Source organism: Schistocerca cancellata, chromosome 1 (assembly GCF_023864275.1).
Source record: "Schistocerca cancellata isolate TAMUIC-IGC-003103 chromosome 1, iqSchCanc2.1, whole genome shotgun sequence".
NCBI lineage: Eukaryota > Metazoa > Arthropoda > Insecta > Orthoptera > Acrididae > Schistocerca > Schistocerca cancellata.
Window position 1 is genome coordinate 53251965 of NC_064626.1, and position 19923 is coordinate 53271887.

Consider the following 19923-nt stretch of genomic DNA (forward strand, 5'->3'; position numbering starts at 1 on the left):
TGTGATCATGTGATGTATCTGACCCCAGAAATGTGTCAATAAAGTTTCCCCTTCCTGGGACAATGAATTCACGGTGTTCTTATTTCAATTTCCAGGAGTGTAGTTCCTCTTCTGTGCGTTGCAACTGCACCTTAAGGGCCAAATCTTACCCTTCTGCTCCTTCATCAACTTATTTTTACTATAAATTCTGCATTCCTAGGAGATGGTGTTACAATAATGCCCACTGGCTTCTCCACTGCATTCCCACCAAGGAAAATACTTTGAACAAAGCCCACACCGTAACCCACCACTCACATCCCTACGACAGAGCTCACACTTCTCACTCACAGTAAAATTTTAAGGTTACTGAAAAAAAACTATACGTCTCTGTTACCTAAGTTCAGTTACACCAGTAGAACTATTTATAGAACTAAAAATAGCGGTCTCGAAATTGCCTGTCTACTAAGAAAGTAATTAGTAGTACTACACCATAGCTATTACCAATACCAACAAAACTTCACAAAGATATTAGCTAAAAACAAAAATGCAAGCGGCCTCTATAACACTCTACGAAGTTAAAACACTGAATGAAAATTTTACTGAAAGATATCACCAGAAACAATAAGAAACGTCAGCTGAAAACTAAAGCACGAAATTTACTAAACAACTTCAACGCATAGAAAATACTAAAAAACACAGCGAGCGAACGTTTCCAAAAGTTTATTAATTTTAATAACTGTATAACAGTGCACAAATAACTTTGTCAGTACTTAGCTTTATAACCACTGCAGCAGCAACTGCACACCGCAAAATGTAAACACACTACTGAGGCGTGGGGCCTGGACGAAGGACGTAAGCACACTCACGAATATCAGACCGCTCGAGTCAATAACACGGGAAGAAATGCTGAGATTAATGAAAATCCACTAATAAGTTACTTTTACAGCTGCTATTAACACAAATAAACTTTAGAATAAGTAACTGCCGGCCGGGGTGGCCGAGCGGCTCTAGGCGCTACAGTCTGGAACCGCGCGACCGCTACGGTCGCGGGTTCGAATCCTGTCTCGCACATGGATGTGTGTGTTGTCCTTAGGTTAGTTAGGTTGAAGTAGTTGTAAGTTCTAGGGGACTGGTGACCTCAGCAGTTAAGTCCTATGGTGCTCAGTGTCCTTTGAACCATTCGAATAAGTAACTGAAGACTAAATCTCTATAAAATAATGACGGGCAGTTTAAACAGCAGTTTCTTCTCGTTGTTCTGAAATATACATGGTCACAGGAGCAGAAAATAAGCAGTGAAGCAAAGGCAGCAGTAATCAAGGTTACAGAGTAGCTCGACATGCATAAAGATTTCCTGTACACAATCTACAGATGCAAAAATTAATTACAGAATTTGACAGCTCGAAAAAAATTCATTTCGGGCACCCTACTGGATGAATTGAGCCACTTTCATTTCGAAACTAATAATGCACAATAAAAACATAATTTTTGTAGTCTCATAGACCGATTAGAAGCACCTCAAGTGATTGCTTTGCAAGAAGGAACACAATGAAAGAATTTAAATTTGGTATTTCCATGGTCATCCAAGTATAAGTGTAAGTGGTTTGCTTATTGGCCTACCTCTTCCTCTGTTCCCTTCTCGGCTTCATCTCTCGATACACAGGTCTCTATCTGAATGAACGAAGATTCCATTATCATTCTCAGACGCATATTGTTTCGGAGACTTTAAAGCACAAAGGTCAGGCAGTTTCGTATGACCACAACCTTGAACCTATGCTAAAAAAAATTTGCATCTACTTTCAAACAAGAATCAACAGCGCCAAATTATAAGGAATGGTGTCAGAAATGCCACAGATCGCCATCTAGCCTACTTTACAGGGCAGACAAGCCTTCCGTAAACAGTCGTGGATGACCAGCCACTTAGCGCCTAGTTGTAGTTTCTCTTTTCTTTACATCTTTCCGTAGATGCACACGACAGTAGCACGCCAACATTCGACGAGCTTCGCCGTTCTCAAAATACTCATTCAGAGGGTCTACGTAATAATAATCTGTCCTTCGTCAAAGCCGTGTATCTCAATGCATTTTTCCATTTGCTGCCTATATCTTCGCTAGGGTGATCCCCCGTCCGTTTCTGCTCTTCTTAACTAATTTTGTTACCACGCCACGTGCCCGTAACGCCACAAGGCGACATCCAGCGTCGCGGTGAGCAGTGGTATTAATGTTTTGGTTCTTCAGTGTGGATGTGCATGTTGGGTACAAATGGCGATATAGATATAAATGTAAGTGGCAATCATGTCGACTGTAAGCTGCACTGTTCTGGCCGTTGTTCGTCCTTTCTGTAATTTACGCTTCCCGAACTTTTAACGTCACTCTTTATACTAAATGCTCATAACGAGGCTTCTGAGTGGATTAACGAGCCGTTCTAGTGTGTCACCAACATGGCGACTATCCATTACCTATCGAGGTGGACGCCGACCAGCCGATACATCTCCAGAACAACGACAAATGTAGGTCAGAGTAAGCCAGCTCGAAAACAGCGTAGTGTCTGATTATGTCCTTACATAACTCGACCCAGTGTAATTTATTTTCTTTATGTCTTTTTTGCTTCCTTCCGTTTATTTTGTGAGATAGCAGGAATTATTTACAGATGATGTAGATATTATACGATTCTAAACTTTTTTTTGTATATAGGTAGTGAGAGAGATATATAAAACGCACGTACAAAGAGTGGAATTGTAATTTTTAAGATCTTTCAAAAGAATGTTACAAGTGAAATAGATTTAGACATGAATTGATTATAGTTGGAAATACGTAACCTGAACAATAAAATACAACAACATGAAAAGAAACAGAAAGACCATCTAGAACATGTTAGTGAATTAGTGCTACCAAAAGCAGCAGTTAGTCACAACCTAGTCGGAAGAACAATCGTGACAACCGAAGATAAAGATGGAAGTAAGTCTCATGAAGCCGGAAGAGCTCATTAAGTTGAAATCCATGTTGGGAAGAAGAAGAGGAAGATAAGAATTTTTTTCCTCCGATACGTAAAGTTGTGGGTAAGGGTTGCCGAAGGGTGTGGTTGCGTACTGTGAACAATGTCACGAAACAACGCAGCTAATGATAATTGTCAGCAGACAACAATAGCTGAAACAGAAAGATTTCATTTTTGAAGCAGAGTTTTCAGTTTTACGCAAGAAGTTATCATAAGGAAGTGGCATTGGTTGGTTCTAGTACAAAAGTCGCCCTCTGTAAATACACTGTAAACAGTCTCTTGAAAATACTAAAAAAGTAGAATGCGAGCGGAAATATAACGGTAAATTGGTTGTAAACGTAAGCCTTATACACCATATTTAGTTCATTTCCGTACATCAGAAGCATGTTTATAGTTAGCAATGAATGTTAAGTGATAGGTATTTCTCTTTTTTTAAATACAGATCCGTCAATTAATGTGTCAAGTAAACCGAAATTTAAAAGAATTTTCATTGGGAACTTCGATAAACTTTTCATCACTACGCCCTTTTAGACCAATGGATCAAGAACAGTTGCATGAAATCGGACCTCTCCATGACGTAGTACGGGTGGGCTGTGCATAAGGTAGTGACACCCTGCACACTCGTAATCGAAAGTATGAACCAGTATTAAGTGCAGCCGTATTTTCGTACATCACATGTGCAAGTAGGAACAGTTTTCGCTCGGGGTTTCTGTCCAAGTCCGTGAGTCCAGAGCTCACAGAAACTCGTTTAGAGTGTCTTTCCTAGTTTGCGATGCTAGGGTGCAATAGTAAGAGTAACACTATGTCAGCGGAAATGTGAAATGTCATGGTATATATATTCTTTGCTGCCAACTGAAACGGGATTTCCCACAAAATAGTCACTTTTACGAGCTATTTCGAGAGTATTCTATAGCCCTGTTACGTTGCTATTTCGTGGCTGGTCAATCGCTCCAACTATCTCCCAGCAGAAATAACGTCCTTCGTAGAAACGAACAAGTTTAACAGTCATTGCCATGTAGCAGAAAGTAATTTGAGAGGAATTACATTGAAACTGACATCATGCAAAGACGCCTCTTACCTAACGATTCATATTATCCCTTAATCCATTTTCCCTCTCTTCTTTACACAGGAAACTCCCAAAAATCATTGTGCTAATTTTAGTGGAGGAAATGTTTCATTTCAGTTTAACAAAGTGCTTTTGACTTTTAACTACGTACTTACAACAAAATCTGCCCCACTCCCATTTATGTGTGAAATTAAAATCTCCAGCTACAAGGCAACATGGAGTGATTTTCTTTACACTGATACATGTGCATCTGTTAACAGCTGATCGGTGTGGATTTATGCGAAATTAGGAACAGTTAGCCAGCTTTTGCTAAAATAGCACCGCGATACACACACAAGTATGACCCTGCAAGGTAGTCTACAGAAACACGGAGGTTGTGGCTACGAATGAATAATGTGAGAAGTGGTATGTGGTAATTATCATTTAATTCTCGACAGTAACTCTTTCAAATGATCAAATGTGGTTAATCTCAGCTTTTCTGTCTGATGAACAGAGATTAGCAGAGCACGTCATGAAATGTCAGACTGTCATAACTGTCACCGCATACTCACTGTAATCAATTTTGTTGTAACTCGTACAAATTCCCTTCATTCCAACTGGATTATCGGCTGTCTGGCGTGACTCTGATTAATGACGTCACGTCTAGCTCTTGCGGCACATCACTGTTGAACAGGATGGCAGTCATGAGATTATAAGAATATTTGTCCGATCAACGGATAGACACACGGAATAATGGACACGTTTGGCCGGTAGACCATAGTGGCTAGTTCTTGAAAAAAACTGAGTCCTTATTTCACAGATAAAACGATGTTTAGGCTCTGATAATTACGAACAAAAATGGCAATCTGTTGTAACTTTTTTTTCTATCGCTAGCCCACGGACTGGTTTGATGCGCTTCGCGACGGATTACTCTCTTGTGCCTACCACATCTGAGAATGTTACTTACACCCTACGTTTTCAATTATGAGTTGGATATATTCCAATCTCTGTCTTTCGCTACAATTTTTACCTTCTATAGATGCCTCTAGCACCAAAGAAGTTATTAACTGTTGTGTTAACCCATGTCTTGTCATCCTGTACCCTATTCAATTCGGTATTTTCCATACGTTCCTCTCTTCTCCTATTCTGTGGTGAATATCATCATTAGTTATATTATCAGTCCATTTAATTATTAACATCCTTCTATACTACCATACCTCAAACCCACAGATTCTCTCAAATTTTCCTATTTTTCAACAATCCATGATATACTACCACACAACGCTATACTCTAAAATATGGCCAATCCTTACTACTAGTGTACTTACTTTTGCCATGAATTTCTTATTTGCTTTACGCTTTTTATGGCCTTCTTGTTGTGTCCCTCCGTTTTTATTTTGCTATCATGTTAACAGAATTCTTCTATTTCGTGGTCATCAGTTTTGATGGTAACTTATTCGCTAATCTCCTTTCTACTAGTCTCCATTGCATTCGTCTTTCTTCGGTTTAGTCTCACAAGGGGAAGGCCTCAGACACGGCCAACGGATTCGGCTCAAATTTGGCAGGTCGCTTGTGTACAACCTTAGATATTTTGGGTCAACGCCTCCTCATTTTTGAGAAAATCACCCCTAAATGTTATGACGAGCAATTGACTCAAAATGCAATAACTAATGCAATACCTATTCACTGTATAATTCATAACCAACTTTTAGCACCGATTTTTCAGGCAATGATATCGTATTCGTGGTACGCATCCAAATTAAGTCCCGATAAAGAAATATTTTTAAATGTACATCAAGTTTGTTTTCCGCCGACTCTTTGGAAGGAACAGTGTAGCTGTCGAAAGTTGCATTCATTAGATTTTTTGGTGCCGTGAGTATATTTGTTTCAAATGTTTATACGACAAGTACCATACATCTAGTTGATCGAAGAAAAGTGATGACACTTAACAGTGACTGGACGAGCCATTGTAAAGTGACCTGGAGTAACATTTTAGTTGTTTAGTAACCCCAGAGGTTTGAGAAATTCATTTGCCTACCTTACTATCATCATTCCTTATTGATTTAATTACTTTATAAACCCTCCTATCCCTATCAATTGAGATATGGAAAAATACAAAAGAAAAGAACATCATTCGCCGTTGTCACATGACATCCGTTCAAGTTAGTATGTTGATCGTTCCACTCAGTTTCTTTTTTGTTTATTACAGAGGCCAACCGGCTCTCTAACCGAACATGCTGAGCTACCGTGCCGGCCTTGTTGCGCTATCGGTGCTGTCGGCGAAAAGCGTTTACCATGTCGGTACAGAAGCGGCAGTTGTAAAAGTTTCTTACCTCGATTTCTGGAAAAGTATGCGTTTTCGGACCCCATAACTGATGATGAAAAATGCTTTATTCACAATTATCTATCGATCCCGCCAATTTTGAGCCGGTTGCTCTTCATAACCTTTAGGGGTGATTTTCTCAAAAATGAGGAGGCGTTGACCCAAAATATCTTAGATTCCTTCGTTTTAGGTTGTACACAAGCGACCTGCCAAATTTGAGCCTAATAGGTTGACCGTGTCTGAGGCCTTCCCCTTGTCAGTCAGTATGCCGTACTCGCTACACTGTTAACTCCATTACACAGGTCCTGTAATACTCCGTCATATACCCGCAGTTTAGCAATTTATGTTCTATATACCACATGGTCCACGCCATGAACCATGGATCTTGCCGTTGGTGGGGAGGCTTGCGTGCCTCAACGATACAGATAGCCGTACCGTAATTGCAACCACAACGGATGGGTATCTGTTGAGAGGCCAGACAAACGTGTGGTTTCTGAAGAGGGGCTGCAGCCTTTTCAGTAGTTGCAGGGGCAACAGTCTGGATGATTGACTGATCTGGCCTTGTAACACTAACCAAAATGACCTTGCTGTTTTGGTACTGCGAACGGTTGAAAGCAAGGGGAAACTACAGCCGTACTTTTTGCCGAGGGCATGCAGCTTTACTGTATGATTAAATGATGATGGCGACCTCTTGGGTAAATAGTCCCCCATTCGGATCTCCGGGCCGGGACTACTCAAGAGGACGTCGTTATCAGGAGAAAGAAAACTGGCGTTGTACGGATCGGAGCTTGGAATGTCAGATCCCTTAATCGGGCAGGTAGGTTAGAAAATTTAAAAAGGGAAAGGGATAGGTTAAAGTTAGATATAGTGGGAATTAGTGAAGTTCGGTGGCAGGAGGAACAAGCCTTCTGGTCAGGTGAATACAGAGTTATAAATACAAAAGCAAATAGGGGTAATGCAGGTGTAGGTTTAATAATGAATAAAAAATAGGAGTGCGGGTAAGCTACTACAAACAGCATAGCGAACGCATTATTGTGGCCAAGATAGACACAAAGCCCACGCCTGATACAGTAGTACAAGTTTATATGCCAACTAGTTCTGCAGATGACGAAGAAATTGAATAAATGTATGATGAGATAAAAAACATTATTCTGGTAGTGAAGGGAGACGAAAATTTAATTGTCATGGGTGACTGGAATTCGTCAGTAGGAAAAAGGAGAGAAGGAAACATGGTAGGTGAATATGGATTGGGGCTAAGAAATGAAAGAGGAAGCCGTCTGGCAGAATTTTGCGCAGAGCATAACTTAATCATAGCTAACACTTGGTTCAAGAATCATGAAAGAAGGTTGTACACGTGGAGGAACCCTGTAGATACTAAAAGGTATCAGATAGATTATATAATGGTAAGACAGAGATTTAGGAACCAGCTTTTAAATTGTAAGACATTTCCTGGGGCAGATGTTGACTCTGACCACAATCTATTGGTTATGAACTGCAGATTAAAATTGAAGAAACTGCACAAAGGTGGGAATTTAAGGAGATGGGAACTGGATAAACTGAAAGAACCAGAAGTTGTACAGAGTTTCAGGGAGAGCATAAGGGAACAATTGACAGGAATGGGGGAAAGAAATACAGTAGAAGAAGAATGGGTAGCTTTGAGGAATGAAGTAGTGAAGGCAGCAGAGGATCAAGTAGGTAAAAAGACGAGGGCTAGTAGAAATCCTTGGGTAACAGAAGAAATATTGAATTAAATTGATGAAAAGAAAAAAAATATGATAATGCAGTAAATGAAGCAGGCAGAAAGGAATAATAACGTCTCAAAAATGAGATCGACAGGAAGTGCAAAATGGCTAAGCAGGGATGGTTAGAGGACAAATGTAAGTATGTAGAGGCTTATCTGACTAGGGGTAAATAAGATACTGCTTACAGGAAAATTAAAGAGACCTTTGGAGAAGAGAGAACCACTTGTATGAATATCAAGAGCATAGATGGAAACCCAGTTCTAACCAAAGAACGAAAAGCAGAAAGGTGGAAGGAGTATATAGAAGGTCTATACAATGGCGACGTACTTGAGGACAATATTAAGGATATGGAAGAGGACGTAGATGAAGATGTAATGGGAAATATGATACCGCGTGAAGAGTTTGACAGAGCACTGAAAGACCTGAGTCGAAACAAGGCCCCCGGAATAGACAACATTCCATTGGAACTACTGACAGCCTTGGGAGAGCCAGTCCTGACAAAACTCTACCATCTGGTGAGCAAGATGTATGAGACAGGCGAAATACCCTCAGACCTTAAGAAGAATATAATAATTCCAATCCCAAAGAAAGGCGGATTTTGACAGATGTGAAAATTGCAGAACTATCAGTTTAATAAGCCACAGCTGCAAAGTACTAACCCGAATTCTTAACAGACGAATGGAAAAACTGATAGAAGCTGACGTTGGGGATGATCAGTTTGGATTCCGTAGAAATGTTGGAACACGTGAGGCAATACTGACCCTACGACTTATCTTAGAAGAAAAATTAAGGAAAGGCAAACTACGTTTCTAGCATTTGTAGACCTAGAGAAAACTTTTGACAATGTTGATTGGAATACTCTCTTTCAAATTCTGAAGGTGGTAGGGGTAAAATACAGGGAGCAAAAGGCTATTTACAATTTGTACAGAAAGCAGATGGCAGTTATAAGAGTCGAGGGGCATGAAAGGGAAGCAGTGGTTGGGAAAGGAGTGAGACAGGGTTGTGGCTTATCTCCGAAGTTAATCAATCCGTATATTGAGCAAGCAATATAGGAAACAAAAGAAAAATTTGGAGTAGGTATTAAAATCCATGGAGAAGAAATAAAAACGTTGAGGTTCGCCGATGACATTGTAATTCTGTCAGAGACAGCAAAGGACTTGGAAGAGAAGTTGAACGGAATGGACAGTGTCTTGAAAGGAGGGTATAAGATGAACATCAAGAAAAGCAAAACGAGGATAATGGAATGTTATCGAATTAAGTCGGGTGATGCTGAGGGAATTAGATTAGGAAATGAGATACTTAAAGTAGTAAAGGAGTTTTGCTATTTGGGGAGCAAATTAACTGACGATGGTCGAAGTAGAGAGGATATAAAATGTAGACTGGCAATGGCAAGGAAAGCGTTTCTGAAGAAGAAAAATTTGGTAACATCGAGTATGGAATTAAATGTCCGGAGGTCGTTTCTGAAAGTATTTGTATGGAGTGTAACCATGTATGGCAGTGAATCGTGGACGAAAATAGTTTAGACAAGAAGAGTATAGAAGCTTTCGAAATGTGGTGCTACAGAAGAATGCTGAAGATTAGATGGGTGGATCACATTACTAATGAGGAGGTACTGAATAGAATTGGGGAGAAGAGGAGCTTGTGGCACAACTTGACTAGAAGAAGGGATCGGTTGGTAGGACATGTTCTGAGACTTCGAGAGATCACCAATTTAGTATTGGAGGGCAGCGTGGAGGGTAAAAATCGTAGAGGGAGACCAAGAGATGAGTACACTAAGCAGAATGAGAAGGATGTAGGCTGCAGTAGGTACTGGGAGATGAAGAAGCTTGCACAGGAAGGAGTAGCATGGAGAGCTGCATCAAACCAGTCTCTGGACTGAAGCCACAACAACAACAACATACCACATGGTTCTAGGAAAAAGACTGAAATCGTGGAAACTGTTAAATATTGATTCTGTGAACCTCTTGCCTTCATAAACTGTTTTTTTTTTTTACTTCTGTAGGGAGTTACTGCTCCTATTGGTGGATGTTTCGCGACTTCCGTAAGGAATTGCTGCTCATATTAGTGGATGAACACTTGATAGAATAACGGAAAACTATTTTAACTACTTTTAAGGTGAAGAAAATGTTTGCTCTGTATTGTGCACTAAATACATACTCAACCACAAAGTCCTCTTTCACTGTGACTTTGTTACAAACTAGGAAATTTGTCAAACACATGTAACGGGAATGGAAAATAACTTGAGCTCTCAGATTTTTTTAGCGTGACTTGTTAAAAGGAAGCTTTCAGGTGTTCAGCCTTATGTACAAAATTCTGTTGAACACCCCAAAACTCACTACTGAAAAGTAATTTAATTTCTGAGTATGAGGTAAAGTTATAGCACGGTATAAATGTCAAGGAAACTATTTTATTCCATAGAAGTTTTGTGTTCAGTTGCTAGTATTTTGTTTCTGTCTTCTTCTTAAGGCATATGCTGTAGCTTTTGTCCACTTAATTTGGGTATTGTACTTGTCGGTGAAGTGATAAACATAAATCTCTTCGTATTTCAATTACCTTCATACCGCCTATTCATGTCTTCATGAAAACGCTCACCTTGGTCGTCACTGATGTCATCCAATATGTTGGGAAAAATCAATGTGACAGTTCATGAAGTAAATTTTTAGGGCTTTTTGTGTCCTTGGCTACACTCTTTTGCTACTTGTTGCCGGAAGGAACTTCAAGGCAGGGTGAATCCTCGGTACTACACATATTACTCTACTTCACTCTTGATAACTACCTTTCGCAAGGAGAATAACAACTGAATACTCTATTATGAAAACAAGTCATCTTATTTCGCACGACAAGTGAACCTTTGTCACATACATGTACGAATGGTTAATTCCTGAACATGTTTAACAGAAAACTGTGATCTGTACTGTAACTGGTTCTTACTTTTGAGAGTCATACGTGCAATACACGTGTGTTTGCCATCATATAACGTCCAAATATATACGGTGTTTACTAAATATTTTACATCACTATTTACTACAGTAGCAGAGTACTAATTACAGCTATTTTGAGTAGTATGTTTCTACGTTGACTAGTGCCTCCAGAAACCTGCGGAAAGCAATTGAGCTTCCATTCCCCAGGGCATCGGGGCAAGTATTGAAGTGTGGACACTTGGACGCGAAACGGTTAGTCTATACTCACAGGTGTAGTCTACTTAAGTGATCCAGGTACGATCTTTTCGAAAATATTATGTCACAAATTTTTTGACTTACCTGGGGGAAGACTAATCGACTTAGAGAAAGCTGAACTACCACATTTGTGTGTCTATGTATTAACGTACAACATTCAAGAATATCTGCACCTGTATATGAACGTTTCGAAAAGTAAATCAAAAAGCTGGTATGCCTCTGACAAAATGATATACTTATGCTTAATTATTCAGCATTTGGTGACAAGAGATTTGATTTTAATGGTCTTGGATGCACGGCTCGCAGACTTAATGTTTGTCGCGGTAAGTTACATGTATTCAAAATAATTAGCTACGCCGCTACTAGTTCAAGACATGTCGAGAGGAGCATGGAGTTAAAAATGGGCATATGCGTAACATCGGCAGTTACAGCCCTGCCCAGGCCTTGGACAGGATATCAGTGAGAAAGACAGAAGTAAGCCTCAGCGATATCACTCACAGCTGGTCGAGGTCTGTTTTAGCTTGGCACATTTTGTACTACAAGTGTGTCTTGTCAGACCTGTAAAATATTTGTTTTAGTTTCTCTATATTTGGATTACATTTTATAATAAAAAAAACTTCGTATCAGGCAGACTTGCGAAGAGAATGGAGAGACTACTTTGCTAAAACAAATAATAGACGAAAAAGTGTGAAAGTGCAGTTTCCGTTGACAACGTATGTAACTCATGAACCTGCGAGGGGCTAGGAAATAATTGTACCCACTGTCTATATCTGTAGCCTTCAGTTCCACAGAGCAAGAGAGCTATCAAATAACAACATTTTACGACACTCGCAGGTAATGCACGGTAGCATCCATAGTAATTAACTGCCTTGTTACCGACAGAGAGAGAGAGCAATTATGCATAGTAGAGTTATGGGAACGACTGATGAACAATTGAGTGGGTATCCTCGTCCACACGCACACGAGGCTCAAATCCATTCACAAATCAGCAATCTCCAGTTCACGTGAGACGTCAATAATGAATGAATTTACTATTCGTAAAAAATACAGAATAAGTAGAATCACATATTGTAAGTTAATGCAGATCACTAATCTCGGAATCTTTCGCGGAGCATGTCGGAACAAAACTGTCCTTCAGACATGGTCACTTCGAAGAAAGAAACTGGTATGGGAATGCGTATTCAAATGTAAAGATGTGGAAACAGGTAGAATACGTAACTGCAGTCGACAATGCCTATATGAGACGACAAGTGTCTGGCGCAGTTGTTAGATCGGTTACTGCTGCTACAATTGCAGGTTATCAAGATTTAAATGCGCTTGAACGTAGTGTCACAGTCGGTGCACGAGCTGTGGGACACGGCATCTCTACGGTAGAGATAAAGTGCGGTTTTCCCGTACGACCATTTCACAAATGTACCGTGAATATCAGGAATAAGGTAAGACGTAAAATCTCCAACATCGCTGCGGCCGGAAAAATATCCTACAAGAACGGGATCAACGACGACTGACCAGAATCGTTCAACATGACAGAGATGTAACCTGTCCATTATAATTATCCGAGCTGTTATGCCGTGGTCGGTGGACGAATTCTGTGTCGATTCCCAACGTTTCGTCTCCGACTGCGGGAGTAGTCAGTAGCGAGCCAGTGGGTGTGTTGGACCATCCATTGAGCTACGGACCCCCTTGAAGATGTCTCCCGCAGTCGGAGACGAAACGTTGGGAATCGACACAGAATTCGTCAACCGACCACGGCATAACAGCCCGGATAATTATAATGGACATGATATTTCCGGCCGTGAAAGTCTACATTTTAGTAAGAGATGTAACCCTTCCGCAAATTGCTGCAGATTTCAATGCTGAGCGTTCAACGACTGACAGCCTGCGAAACATTCATCGAAACATCATCAATATGGGTTTTCGGAGCCGAAGATCCACTCGTGTATCTTTGATAACTGCACGAAACAAAGCTTTATGCCTCGTCTGGGCCAGTCAACTGCTGATGACTGGAAACATGTTGCCTGGTCGCACGAGTTTCATTTCAAATTGCATCGATCGGATGGACGTGTTCGGGTATGGAGACAACCATATGAATCATGGATTCTGCAGGTCAGCAGGGGACTGTTGAAGCTGGTGGAGGCTCTGTAATCGTGTAGGGCGTGTGCAGTCGCAGTGATACGGGGCGCCTGATACGATTAGACATCCCCCTGACAGGTGACACGTACTTAAGCATCCTGTCTGATCACCTACATCCGTTCATGTCCTTTGTGCATTCCGACGGACGTCGACAATTCCATGAGGACAATTCGACATCCCACACGTCCAGAATTGCTACAGAGTGAATTCAGGAACACTCTTCTGGGTTTGAGCACTTCCAGTGACTACTAAACTCTACATACGTGAACATTACTGAGCATATCTTGGATACTTTGCAACGTGCTGTTCAGAAGAGATCCCCGCCCCATCGTACTCTTACGGATTTATGGGCAGCCCCGCATGGTTTATGGTGTCAGTTCCCATCAGCACTACTTCAGACATTAGTCGAGACCATATTACGTTGTGTTGCGGTACTTCTGTGTGCTCGCGGGGGCCCTACGCTATATTATTGGGATGTACCAGTTTCTTTGGGTCTTCGGTGTATATATATATACTGAGCATTCGACATGAGTCTCCGCCATCCTCATTAGGAGAAATAAAACCGCTGATTACCGGGGTTGCCACGACGCTCCGATCAAATAAGCTCGACAGCATCTTCTGTGACTTACTAGAGAGGGCTGCAGTGGCACAAGCGCGTGAATGCGATTTGGGCAGCTCATAGCAGCTCCGGCCAGCAGTTTTACGGAATGACGTCATCTGGTAGGATTGGCCGGCGCCACGATTGAATCTGGCACTCCTGCCTTCTTACAAGCGTCAATCAATCCTCGTTGCTTTCGTTCGAGAAAAGTATCCGCTCCCATGTCCTGATCTCTGTTCCTGATCACGACAGTACAGGGGTCAGGCTCTGCATACTAACGACTGCTTGACACTCGTAGGACGGCGAGAACGGCAGTTTCTAATGTGGGTTCCGTCCATCGCACCACCTAACGCCACTCGATAATACGGAGGGACAGAGCTGCTATGAGCTGACAGTATCCTGATCCCGCCGATGCGTCACTGTTGCCCTCTCTAGAAGATTCCAGGCGCTGATGGCGCGCTTATTTAAGCGGAACATCGTGCCGGCAGTGTTTATTGATGCTGGTGACGATGACGGGCTTGGTGTCGGAAGTTTCAGAGTTTTATTGTGAGTTGCTGTTGTTGTTGTGGTCTTCAGTCCTGAGACTGGTTTGATGCAGCTCTCCATGCTACTCTATCCTGTGCAAGCTTCTTCATCTCCCAGTACCTACTGCAACCTACATCCTTCTGAATCTGCTTAGTATATTCATCTCTTGGTCTCCCCCTACGATTTTTACCCTCCACGCTGCCCCCCAATACTAAATTGGTGATCCCTTGATGCCTCAGAACATGTCCTACCAACCGATCCCTTCTTCTGGTCAAGTTGTGCCACAAACTTCTCTTCTCCCCAATCCTATTCAGTACTTCCTCATTAGTTATGTGATCCACCCATCTAATCTTCAGCATTCTTCTGTAGCACCACATTTCGAAAGCTTCTATTCTCTTCTTGTCCAAACTATTTACCGTCCATGTTTCACTTCCATACATCGCTACACTCCATACAAATACTTTCAGAAATGACTTCCTGACACTTAAATCTATACTCGATGTTAACAAATTTCTCTTCTTCAGAAACGCTTTCCTTTCCATTGTCAGTCTACATTTTATATCCTCTCTACTTCGACCATCATCAGTTATTTTGCTCCCCAAATAGCAAAACTCCTTTACTACTTTAAGTGTCTTATTTCCTAATCTAATACCCTCAACATCACAAGACTTAATTCGACTACATTCCATTATCCTCGTTTTGCTTTTGTTGATGTTCATCTTATATCTTCCCTTCAAGACACCATCCATTCCGTTCAACTGCTCTTCCAAGTCCTTTGCTGTCTCTGACAGAATTACAATGTCATAGGCGAACCTCAAAGTTTTTATTTCTTCTCCATGGATTTAAATACCTACTCCGAATTTTTCTTTTGTTTCCTTCACTGATTGCTCAATAGAGAAATTGAATAACATCGAGGAGAGGCTACAACCCTGTCTCACTCCCTTCCCAACCACTGCTTCCATTTCATGTCCCTCAACTCTTATAACTGCCATTTGCTTTCTGTACAATTTGTAATTAGCCTTACGCTCCCTATATTTTACCCTGCCCATTTTAGAATTTGAAAGAGAATATTCCCGTCAACATTGTCGAAAGCTTTCTGTAAGTCTACAAATGCTAGAAACGTAGGTTTGCCTTTCCTTAATCTTTCTTCTAAGATAAGTCGTAAGGTCAGTATTGCCTCACGTGTTCCAGTATTTCTACGGAATCCAAACTGATCTTCCCCGAGGTTGGCTTCTACTAGTTTTTCCATTCGGCTGTAAAGAATTCGTGTTAGTATTTTGCAGCAGTGGCTTATTAAACTGATTGTTCGGTAATTTTCACATCTGTCAACACCTGCTTTCTTTGGGATTGGAATTATTATATTCTTCTTGAAGTCTGAGGGTATTTCACCTGTTTCATACATCTTGCTCACCAGATGGTAGAGTTTTGTCAGGACTGGGTCTCCCAAGGCCGTCAGTAGTTCTAATGGAATGTTGTCTACTCCTGGGGCCTTGTTTCGACTCAGCTCTTTCAGTGCTCTGTCAAACTCTTCACGCAGTATCGTATCTCCCATTTCATCTTCATCTACATCATTTTCCATTTCCATAATATTGTCCTCAAGTACATCGCCCTGGTATAGACCCTCTATATACTCCTTCCACCTTTCTGCTTTCCCTTCTTTGCTTAGAACTGGGTTTCCATCTCAGCTCTTAGTGTTCATACAAGTGGTTCTCTTATCTCCAAAGGTCTCTTTAATTTTCCTGTATGCAGTATCTATCTTACCCCTAGTGAGATAAGCCTCTACATCCTTACATTTGTCCTCTAGCCATCCCTGCTTAGCCATTTTGCACTTCCTGTCGATCTCATTTTTGAGACGTTTGTATTCCTTTTTGCCTGCTTCATTTACTGCATTTTTATAATTTCTCCTTTCATCAATTAAATTCAATATTTCTTGTGTTACCCAAGGATTTCTACTAGCCCTCGTCTTTTTACCTACTTGATCCTCTGCTGCCTTCACTACTTCATCCCTCAAAGCTACCCATTCTTCTTCTACTGTACTTCTTTCCCCCATTCCTGTCAATTGTTCCCTTATGCTCTCCCTGAAACTCTGTACAACCTCTGGATCTTTCAGTGTATCCAGGTCCCATCTCCTTAAATTCCCACCTTTTTGCAATTTCTTCAGTTTTAATCTACAGGTCATAACCAATAGATTGTGGTCGGAGTCCACATCTGCCCCTGGAAATGTCTTACAATTTAAAATCTGATTCCTAAATCTCTGTCTTACCATTATATAATCTATCTGATAACTTTTAATATCTCCAGGGTTCTTCCATGTATACAACCTTCTATCATGATATTTAAACCAAGTGTTAGCTATGATTAAGTTGTGCTCTGTGCAAAATTCTACCAGGCGGCTTCCTTTTTCATTTCTTAGCCCCAATCCATATTCACCTACTACGTTTCCTTCTCTCCCTGTTCCTACACTCGAATTCCAGTCACCCATGATTATTAAATTTTCGTCTCCCTTCACTATCTGAATAATTTCTTTTATTTCATCATACATTTCTTCAATTCCTTCGTCATCTGCAGAGCTAGGTTGCATATAAACTTGTACTACTGTAGTAGGTGTGGGCTTCGTATCTATCTTGGCCACAATAATGCGTTCACTATGCTGTTTGTAGTAGCTTACCCGCATTCCAATTTTCCTATTCATTATTAAACCTACTCCTGCATTACCCCTATTTGACTTTGTGTTTATAACCCTGTAGTCACCTGACCAGAAGTCTTGTTCCTCCTGCCACCGAACTTCACTAATTCCCACTAGATAACTTTAACCTATCCATTTCCCTATTTTAATTTTCTAACCTACCTGCCCGATTAAGGGATCTGACATTCCACGCTCCGATCCGTAGAACGCCAGTTTTCTTTCTCCTGATAACGACGTCCTCTTGAGTACACCCCGCCCGGAGATCCGAATGGGAGACTATTTTACCTCCGGAATATTTTACCCAAGAGGACGCCATCATCATTTAATCATACAGTAAAGCAGCATGCCCTCGGGAAAAATTACGGCCGTAGTTTCCCCTTGCTTTCAGCCGTTCGCAGTACCAGCACAGCAAGGCCGTTTTGGTTGTTGTTACAAGGCCAGATCAGTCAATCATCCAGACTGCTGCCCCTGCAGCTACAGAAAAGACTGCTGCCCCTCTTCAGAAACCACACGTTTGTCTGGCCTCTCAACAGATACCCCTCCGTTGTGGTTGCACCTAGGGTACGGCTATCTGTATCGCTGAGGCACGCAAGCCTCCCCACCAACGGCAAGGTCCATGGTTCATGGGGAAAGGTTATTGTGAGTAACATGGTGTAAAAATCGAGATGATTTTACTAACGCAGATAACTACGACTGGGACAAGTTCCCCTTGCAGAACACCATGGGGCGATCTCACAGGTTAAATCAGGAATCGGCCCTCACTCGGTTTTGCGTCCTGTGATTACTTAAGTCCCATTACGAGTGCCATTAACAAAACAGGCCCTTGCAAAGAATCACCGATAAAGTTGGGATTGGCTGCCATCTTTGAAACTAAAACAGAAAGCGGGTGTTTTTGTTTTGTAAAAATGTGGTAAAAATCTGTTTAGTTTACCACATTAGAATTTGGCCAAGATACAACGTTAAATCAGTCCATTTATTCGGTATATGATCATACACTCCTGGAAATGGAAAAAAAGAACACATTGACACCGGTGTGTCAGACCCACCATACTTGCTCCGGACACTGCGAGAGGGCTGTACAAGCAATGATCACACGCACGACACAGCGGACACACCAGGGACCGTGGTGTTGGCCGTCGAATGGCGCTAGCTGCGCAGCATTTGTGCACCGCCGCCGTCAGTGTCAGCCAGTTTGCCGTGGCATACGGAGCTCCATCGCAGTCTTTAACACTGGTAGCATGCCGCGACAGCGTGGACGTGAACCGTATGTGCAGTTGACGGACTTTGAGCGAGGGCGTATAGTGGGCAAGCGGGAGGCCGGGTGGACGTACCGCCGAATTGCTCAACACGTGGGGCGTGAGGTCTCCACAGTACATCGATGTTGTCGCCAGTGGTCGGCGGAAGGTGCACGTGCCCGTCGACCTGGGACCGGACCGCAGCGACGCACGGATGCACGCCAAGACCGTAGGATGTTGAGTGGTAAATTCGAGGGCGAATTTCTCCGAAGGGTGGAGGAATGTTGAGTGGTACTTAAGTAAATAAATTAGTGAAATCAAAGTGAACTAGAAATTAGAATATAAATGGAAAACTTGGTTTAGTTTGGAGAGTTACATACTGGCTCACAGCGGGCCGAACAGCAGAGACAATGACCGTGAAGTCAGCAAGTTCCACATAAGCGGGCGCTGTCGATTCAGCCGTCAGGGCATCGCCCGACCGGCTCACGTGTTTCTCAGTGGTCGCATGTGAGCAAAAGGCCCTCACCTACATCCCAAGAGCCAATGACCGACGTTAAGAAGATTCTTCGAGAAGCTTTTCAACGTGACAGAAGAGGCAATGACCGGCTCACGTGTTTCTCAGTTGTCGTATGTGAGCAAAGGCCCTCGCCTACATTCCAAGAGCCAATGACCGACGTTAAGAAGAATCTTCGAGAATCTTTTCAACGTGACAGAAGAGGCAATGGCCGTGAAGTCGTTCACCTCCAGTAAACTGAAGTGAATAAATACGCGAGACGCAGTGGGCCCGTGAGAGGTAGATGAAGACGAGAGGAAGACGAAGGCGAAGACGGAGACGAAGACGGAGACGAGCGACGAAGAAGACGAAGAAGAAGCGTAGCAGTTGTTTTAAGTGAGTTTCGGTGCGGAAGACCGTCATGCAAGAAGAGACTACCTCATGCACAGACGCACCAAGTCCGCCGCTGTAATGGAATAGCAAGCAGCAGCCTCAGTGTCAGAAGAAGAAGTTAAAAGGTATTTTGAAGTCTGATTTTACATACCCGGGTGACTCGTGAGGACGGGAAGGAGACGGCCTCACTTCAGCAGTCACCTGTGAGCTGGGATGAAGACCTGACAGCCGAAGACTGGCAAGCGGGAGTCCGTGGTTCGAGTCCGGGACACTGGCCTTCCCCCGCCGCGCCGCTCTGCTGGCCGACGCACAACACACGCGGCCGCTTAGAGAAGAGAAACACTGGGACGCCACATTCAAGGTATCACCATCCGATGCACGGCGCCGCTCGCAATAATTAAACAGGCCACCTCGCGCTGCGCGTCTCCGGTCAGCTGGGCGAGACGGCGACACGAGATACACACCGCTACGCGTAATCAGACGCCGCCGCCGCCGCCGCCGCCGCCGCTGCCGCAGCAGAAGGCTACGCAAACGACACGGCTGCCGCTCTCCGAACCAGAACGTCCAGTAAGATAACAGTTATACGAAACTTTCACATTCACAAAC